Consider the following 9,436-nt stretch of genomic DNA (forward strand, 5'->3'; position numbering starts at 1 on the left):
ACATTTAGATGTAATTGCCCCAAGCCTGATGTGATTGGTCCATTTAGTTACCATAGCAACCAATTTTCAAAGACCTAGCTTCATGATTCTGTGCACCATGTCAGTACCAGTCACATGTCCAAATATCAACTTCATCATCCATTGCTAGCTCAAGTTACAGTTAATCCCAATTTTGACCAATCACAGGCTTTGTTTGGTTACTATGGCAACAATGGAAGAATGTACATTATTCAGCAACTGTGCAATATGTGTTACAATATGATATATAACCAGTCATAATACAATTTTACCGTACCAGAATATCAACTGTTGAATTTGGACTTCCAAATGTGCCAACCTCATCCCCTTGAACTTGAGCGCAGCCAATCCCTCCCCCCCCCCCCCTCCCGTTCGACACTCGACGCCCTACTTACACAGCCTCGGCGCCCAAATGCACCACAACATTATCAGGCCAAAAATAAAACCCAGAATCCCGCTCACACTTCTACAATGCCATCGAAAAATTACCCTATCCACTTGAACGCCCATTCCCACACATACTGTATGTTGCCCATTTGGCCCCAAAATGGCGCCCAAATTTCAGTTGTCGCAACTCTCTCTATATAAGGCTCTGATAGGTTTCGATGGTTCACCGTTACTCACGTGACACGGTATTTGTAATATACTGCCAGTGTACAGTGTGAACCCTGTATGTAAATATACGTAATGTATAGCACAGTTTCATGCAGTGGTAGCATAACACACGTAACGTGTATATTGCGACCGCGTCGCCGCGCTGTTGAGGTGGAAGGCACAGGTTGCTTTATTGTGGGTCCCAATGCCAAAAGCAGTGAGCGACAAAACGGACATGAAATGAAAAGTGTACTTGAGCTGGTGCTACGTACGTGGATTGGGTCTCCGAAAACGATCTACTGGAACAGAGATCGGGGATCGACAAAATGACCAATGCTACCTTCGCGGAGCATTTACTGGAATGGCAGATCATACGAGAAGGTATGCAGCAAATTATGCTAACGACTAACGTTACATATTTACTATTTAGGCTACAGTATACTGTTTTCCGGCCGAATTGTTTGGTCTACCGAAGGCTTCCTTGTTATATTGTTCAATAGATCATGCTAGCTAGGCCTACTACTACTAGTATAGTAAAGGCTTCATAATTGACGCACCCCCGTAATTGACGCATCTTCAATTATTACTAGCAACGATACAGCAGGCCACCTAAACTTTTTGCAGTCAAGTAGAATTACGTATTTCATGAGTTTGAATCCATTTCAGCTATTTGCTGACCAAATTGTGGTATTTTTTAAGCTTTTAACACCCTCCCCCCAGTTTTGCACGTTTTTTGGGCATTTGAAAATCTTACACCCTAAAAATAACCAACATTAGCTCAATATGATAACACTTCTCTCTGGGACCTGACCTGTCTGAGCTTAGAGGCTCAGAGCATAGCAAACATCATCTAAAGTCAATGGATGTATACTAAGGCCTACACTACAGTTAGCTTATCGACGGATGTGTCAATTTAGGGGTATGAAAGAACTTGACACGGCAGACATTTTGTGGTCAAATTCTGCTCAATTGTACGGTGCATAAGCACAGAACCTTAAATATTTTGAGATCATAACATTTCTGAGGAACTACACATATGAGTGATTTGGATTTTTCCTTCATAGACATCGTTGGTCAAATCCTTAAGTGCGTCAATTATGAGACCACCATGCTACTACAAACTATGGCAACTAATACACCGAGAGACATAGGCTAGTACAGTAGTAGTATAGTCAGTTTTGCGAAGTTTGGAACACTGCGAAGTTCGGACATCCCTAAGAAAAATACACGATTTCACGATGAGACAACCTACAGCAAGAGCCAATTGCACGAAAAACTACGAAGCTACAGTTATTTTCTCTCCAAAATGACCCAACCATATCAAGTATAGTTTCAGGTGATTTAGGCTATACCATGAGATATAGTTTTGGGGTGTTTTAAGGCTTAGGTGTCCGAACTCCGCAGTGTCCATGCTACTGCAGTGCAGGCTGCTGTACAAACTGTAGCCTAGCCTAGGCCGAACATTTCATGAAGTGTTATTTATGCTTTTCTACTTATATTCGCCTACTAAGCATGATCAGTATGGAAGTTTTTGGTATCCTGTGTTTGGTTTATGATTCGGTAGCTTTGCAAATATGAATAGGACTTAGCCTACATTAGTGTATTATGGATTTGGTAGGGAGATCTCCCCACAAGAAAATTAAACTCGAAAGAAATGCAACTTCTCATGAGCGGAGCAATAGCAAAAGTAGGACTACTGTAGCCTAGCTCCAGGCCCAGATTTATAAAATTATGCACCATGGAGGGCCTATAATTTGGTGGCTATTCCTGTCAAGAGTATTTTTGATATGGGCATATTTATTTTGTAACTGTAAGTCTAGTATGCAATGAGATACGTGAGGGACAGGGCCCTATACGCAATAAAGTAACTGTTTTCATTTCCTACTCTAGTTTACCAGCACAATTATAGAGTTCCTAGCAACAAATAAATTGGTGTGACAAATTTACTGCATATTTGCATGCATGGTCATTCTCAGTTATAGACTACTAATTTGTGTAGCCATTTCAGTTTTGTCTTTTTTTGTTGTCTGAGAATGGGTTCTTAAGTGGTGAAATAACCTCGAATCTGCTGAGCAACTCCAAGATGAATTAAGTTACTAAGGCATTGGGTTCTTTTACTTTTTTAAGTCTAATATGCATAGGCTAGGGTATTTACTTTGCTTCACTTGTTTGTCAATCCGCATAGCAACTTTAGCTGTGGATGATTCTCCACTTGCAAAGAAAAAATGTACCCATTAATTTAAACTCTTTCTATCCCAAATTAGAGTATTGCCTATAATACTCCCAACTAATTGGAATAGTAACTTAAAAAACGGTAGCAGCTTTTCCTGGTAACTGTAGTGTAAAGTGATAACTGATATAACTAAGTTTTCCAAATTAATTCAAAACTCAAAAGCCTTCTCAGAAAGAAGCTACACTAGCTCTACAGGCCCCTTTGTTGAATTAGTGAAGGATAGTAGATACTGTTCACATATTTATGCATTCATAACATGATAGTTTGCTATCATCGTTGTTTAATCATAAAATCAAGGACAACATAAACAAATCAATGTCACCAATAATTGTGAATGCCACCATTTTATGTTCGACAAAATTTATCACATTTAATTTAAAGGATACACCATGCATGGCGCATTGATGGACACTGACGCACATCTTGTAGTTGTAATAACGCACCAAATATGCGCTTCATCGGACATGACGCACCATTCCGGGGGGTCGTTGAGTCCATCTTACAAAAATTGATAATTTCATCATGATATAGAAATTAAAGACATTTGCCAAAATATAACAACATCATAGGCTTCATACAGTAGCTCTACACATAATCTGATCATGCAGTTCTCAAAATTATACAAAATGAAAATGATACTACTGATTTGTGAGAGAACTAGAATGGTCGCCCATTATATACCATATAATGTTTCTATAGTATCTTTTAAACACTCATTGTTTAGGGCACACCTGTAGAATATTCCGTAATTTTTAGTCTTGGAAATAAGCAAAACCTAGCTATATTTTTGAAAGCGATTATGCATCCCTGAACATGATGAAATTTGGTGACATATTAGTGTATGAGCAAGCCTACTGGGACATTGCCATTGTAACATCAAACGTTATGACATTTAGTGTAAGGTATTAGTAGATGAGTAATAATAATGTAGGTGTATACTACTAACATAGAAATAAGAAATATAATAGAAATTGTTGCACATCACTAGTTTACTAGATTAGTAAATGAACCATTATTGAGTACTTGCAGAGTTGACACTATACATACTGTAAATCAAAAAGCACATGTGATGAATTTATGCTGCCAATAGCAAAGTTCTGTATTAACTAGTAGTGTAATTACTGTTCTGTGTTTGCAAAATTGTTTTGAATTGTTGACTGTTTAGTGAAGGGCAAAATGTGGTATTCAGTAATTTATGTTGGAAGTTATATAATTCACTATGTCAGGGATTTGCTCACACTGGGCAGCTGCGCCCAGCAGTTCTTAATGCCCCCCGCACAAACAGTATTTAACCTTTTTCGCCCAGCACTTTTTGATGATAATTTAATAAGTTTTACCATAACCAAAATCTGGGAGAATATATGGCACAGAATAGGAATATAGCACCACCTAAGCATACTTCATGTGCAAAATTTGTCCATTGGGGGGGGGCACCCCACCCATGAAATCCCTCTCCCAGGGTGTGGATCACACTACCGCCCAATCTGCCTGGCACTCAAATATTCATGAGCACTTCCCTGCTATGTGTACAGTATGCATTCTGATATATTATTAACTTTGCACATTCCGGTATTATTGGTCTTTTTCAGTTGAAGGTGTGTGCCCAATTAAGAAACTTCAGAGGTTGGTATCTGGTACCAACTGATCAACCAGAAAAGATAACACCAGTTCCTCAACAAAAGGCTATGCCCAACAGAGGCTGATGCAGCAATGCACTCCAGCAGCTATACCCCAGTGGAGACTGGTAATTTTTTTTTATGTTCATACTGTAACCATTCCATGCTGTAAATAAGTCTACATTTTATCTAGGTCTGCAGTTTACTACTGTAGGACTGTATATGACTAACCAGATTTAGGACATTGGACACATTTATTCATTTATTGTATTATGTTATATTAATGACATAGACATGTAGTGCTAAATATTGTGCTAATACATCCACTGGAGGTCTGTAAATGTGAGGGACCCAAAAATGTTCAAACCACACAAGTTAATGATAACAGTACCTGTAGCATTTTTCCTTATCTCTGAAAAAAAAAGACATTTACCAATCTTGTAGAATGTGTTACCTACCTGTCTCAAGCAGTTTGTGTTCAAAAATTGCACATTTATTCTTTTCTTTTTATGTTTTCTTTTTATGTTTCATGATGATGTGGCATCATTTGTACATACAGTACTTGCACTGCTTAAAGATAGTTACTCTTAACTGCCTATACTGTAGTTGTCATCCGATCAGGTTGTCATGTGCATATAGTTTCATATCAGCAAAGACATTGACATTTTTGGCAAATTTTGAGTGTGAGCTATATTTCTAGTTTAACATGTTAGGGGCATCATTAAGGGGTCTACTTTCACCCAGATTTGAACAATAATTTTTAGTTATTACAATGAGTGCAAGTTACAATCTCAGTGAATAAACAAACATAGCATTTATGCTGGCTCCAACCCAGTTACCTTGGCTATGAGCCTGAATGTCTCTTTTGCAATTAAAATCAAATAAATCATATCTTGGAAAATCATTTGAACAGGTATATCTTTGTGACACTTTTGTCCTCACACAATGCCATAATTATGTCTTGTTTCCATTTTCATTTCACATTACAGATGTACAGAACATCCTTTAGAGGAACAGTACAGCACAGCATATCGTTATGGCATGATGGATGTTTTGCAAGCAGATATAAGGGTTGGAACTGGAAGTATTTGTGTTGGATTGTTTCATTAATAAATGTGTGCTTCTCTACTTTACGTAAGATGATTGTCATATTTCTTGTTCTCCAGTGAAAGCTATGGATTTGCATAGTGAACGTTGTTAACATGGATACGGACAATTTTGAAAAAGCTGATGTCAAAGCAGTTTCTCAGCTTATTTAAATACCATACATCAAGGACAGAAGAGTGGACAATGGGAGTAACAAGTATCCAGAATGTAGATATCACAAGGCTTCAAGACAATTGAACAAACTGTACCATAACAGACAACAACAAACATGGTGTCTCAGTAAAATGAAGTTACTAAGCTAGTGCAATGTATCATAACAATTTATCTTCTCCATGGTGTAAAACATTGATTGTTGCATTCAGTGCGTTATGTATCCTTCTCCTTTCTGTAGTATTTAGCATTGATACGCATGTTCATTCATAGTGTAAGTAAACTACATAATTGATGTCATCAAAGTTACAACTGTGTCATATTAATTAACTAAATGATTGAATATTGGTTTCACTACATACTTAATTGTACACTAATTGGCTTTCCATGATAGCAATATCTGATCTTTTTAATTACTGTAGTTTGTTCAGTCATACCAGTAGTTCTAATGTGACATTGATCTTGGGTTATTTATTGTTGGTACAGAATAACTTGTCTTTATTTTGTATTGTGTGAGATCAATTTAACATAACATATATTGTGATGTAATAGAGTGTTGAAGAGGTACTATAACTTGCAGCTAGTAGTGATAATGCAATTCATTCAGTGCTCTCATGGTAACCCCAGTGGCAGATGGTGATAGTGGCAGATGGAGATGTTTGAAATGCAGGGGACATTATAGGGTCTTTTGAAGTTTTGGCAAAGTTTCTTTTGCATGTAAAGCTGCTATACTTATCATGGAGAAGTTCCACAATGGAGGCATGGCGTCTCCTAGCCTTATTTGGGTATATGTTATTGCATTCCGTATTTGGAACACTGCCCAACTATTGCTTGTATTGCTTATTCTAAAGTTAGGTAAGTCAGTATTGTAACATGTTTTTATTTTTAACACATTGATTGCATCGGTACAGTTCTTACATTGAGTTCAACTACAATAACCATGAGCAGGGAAAACTTACCACTATCTCACTTGCATTTCTTAATGTTCAAGTGACCATATTCATACTTTAACCAAAGCATTTCTTCCATATTAGATAGTGTTTATCCAGAGTAGGTTACAGGATATTTTCAAGGTGGGCTATGTAGTATTGGCCCCAATTTAGCATGCTATAATTGCTAGAATATTTAATATCGGTCAGCTTGCGAGTCTACAAGCCTTCATGGCTTCTTTCGCGAGTTCCTGCTTGCGGGAAGATCACATATACATACATACATACACGCATACATACATACATACATACACACATACATACATACATACATACATACATACATACATACATACATACATACATACATACATACATACATACATACATACATACATACATACATACATACATACATACATACATACATACATACATACATACATACATACATACATACATACATACATACATACATACATACATACATACATACATACATACATACATATGTTCCTAGAGGTCTTTACTTTCCAAATTGTTCTAAGGCATTCTAATTGAAAGAATAAGATGCCTGAATGTCCCAGGGAGGTAAATTTCCTGGAAGGTGGTAATAAAACCAGTTTCAAAACTTTGACCAAAGGTAACCATATTTGAATATCTGGTTTATTTGGGGCCAATACAGCATACTCTGGTCGAGAGTTGGCGTGGAAGCCACCATATGTTTGTAGTAATGCAGTAAAATGTTGTAAAGGCAGCTGAAGGAGTCCAGTTTACCCCTGTGCTGAAGGTCATTCATCTTTTGGGTTTTTTGGAGAACACTTCAACCTTCCCAACCACAGAGCTCCCAACTGACCCGCAATTCGCGGGTTGGACCCACATTCTAACACCCAAACCCCCTGACCTGCGCAAGCGTCCCAAAAACCTGCATTGTAATTGACAAGTATACATAAAAAATTGCATCAGATTTTGACTTAGCAACCATCATTTCTTTAGCATTTAGCATAATAGAGTATAAAACCTTCTTTACATCATCATTTGAACCTCAAATTAGGCTATATTTCATTTCATTGGGGCGAGCAGCAAACATTTTCATGCCACGGGCAAGAATGAATTATCACCTACTATTCAATTTATTGATGTTACACACACAAAAATGCATATTTCTCAGAAAATTTTGGGTGACAAAAGCCTTTCTAGGTGCCACCATTTTACATGTAGGCATCACCAGGATTCCAAAAAAAAATCAAAAGGGGAGGGAGACACCCCCATATACCCCTCCCCCAGGACGGCAATTCGTGGTATGGACCAGCATTTGCCTTCTCAAGAGTTGGGAGCTATGCAACCATACCATTAACGACATGTCTCTCTAGGGGATTGAATCCTTAGGTTGCCGTCCTATGCTAGTGCGAATCAGCAGAGAGAGTTTGTGGATGCTACGCCTTCGCACCATTCAACCTCATGGGCTCAACATTCAGGAAGGACATGACTAACTTTTCTTCATTCCCCCTCCTTCTCCCCTTGCCCCCCCCCCCCCCCCCATTACTCCTCTTCTCATAGCTTTTTCCACCTTTTTTTCTCCACACTTTTCTGTCTTTGTCCTTATCCCGGTTTATTCCCTACCCCTTCCCTTAATCCTCTCTTTGTCCCTCCACTGTTTATCTCCTACCTCTCCTCTTCCCCTGTTGGTTTTTATCTTTCATTCTTCTCTCCATCCCTTGTCTACTAATCCCCTTACATCTATCTCTTTGTGTTCACCATGCTCATTAACCTGTCTGTATTATGTGCGTGTTTTTTTTCTACACAGGCTCTCTAATGGATAAGCTGTTTGCTCACAGTTTTATTTTATTTTGAACTCAAGTATTGAAGAACGTTAGGCCAGAAGCAAGTCGTTTCGTCAAATAACAGTACATAAGCAGCACACATTCAGTCACATGTTTATAGAGAATTACACGACGAAACTATTCGCATTTTATTTCTTCAGCAATTTCTCCAACAACAATCGGCAGCACGAGATCATACGGCCCATATGACTCCTTCCATAACAACTACCTGCTCCCACGAGCTGGAATAGCGTTTTCCCAGCAGTACAATATGCACTGTTCCATATAGCCAATAGAAAAATTGCGTAACTTGCATAGCACACAGTACAATTACACAGTATGCCTATAGGTTACGCAACACTGAGAGGCAGATTAGAATCTCGGACACCTGATACCTTCGCGGTAACGGTACCCATTTGCGTATGCTGTTTATAGCTAAGGATGAGAATGCCATATTAAAGAAATGAATATGTTGCCGCTGTGAGAAGAGGGCAGCATTGTTTTTACTTTTTAATCGGGGAATACGTTGAGACAAGATTTTTGATTTTAGCAATTTCCTAGCTGAGAGTGTGCCTTTAACAAAATGGTATTTGACGCAACAATGTATTGTAGCTTAATAAATGTTATCAAATATAAATTTAATTAATGAACTGCATGTGTAGTTTACATAGTGAATTGTAAGGAAACTAAAGTATTATTAATCGAAATAAAACTAGAAGATGTAAGCTGATGAAGTATTTGGACTGATTTGGAAGATAATGAAACACCCTTCAAATTAAATTAAGTGGGAGTTTCCTTTCATGCACCTGTTAGCTTAATGTACAGCGTTACATAGTTTTGAAGGAGGAATTAACTTGAATTTATTATTCTAGCTACATAAAGCAAGTTAGAATGTTCAAGGTGAGAATAAAAATACACAATTAAGTCTAACAGAATCTACGACAATAGTAATAAGGTCATTCGTGA

The sequence above is a fragment of the Apostichopus japonicus genome, chromosome 12 (assembly GCF_037975245.1).
Source record: "Apostichopus japonicus isolate 1M-3 chromosome 12, ASM3797524v1, whole genome shotgun sequence".
In the NCBI taxonomy this organism is placed as follows: Eukaryota; Metazoa; Echinodermata; class Holothuroidea; order Aspidochirotida; family Stichopodidae; genus Apostichopus; species Apostichopus japonicus.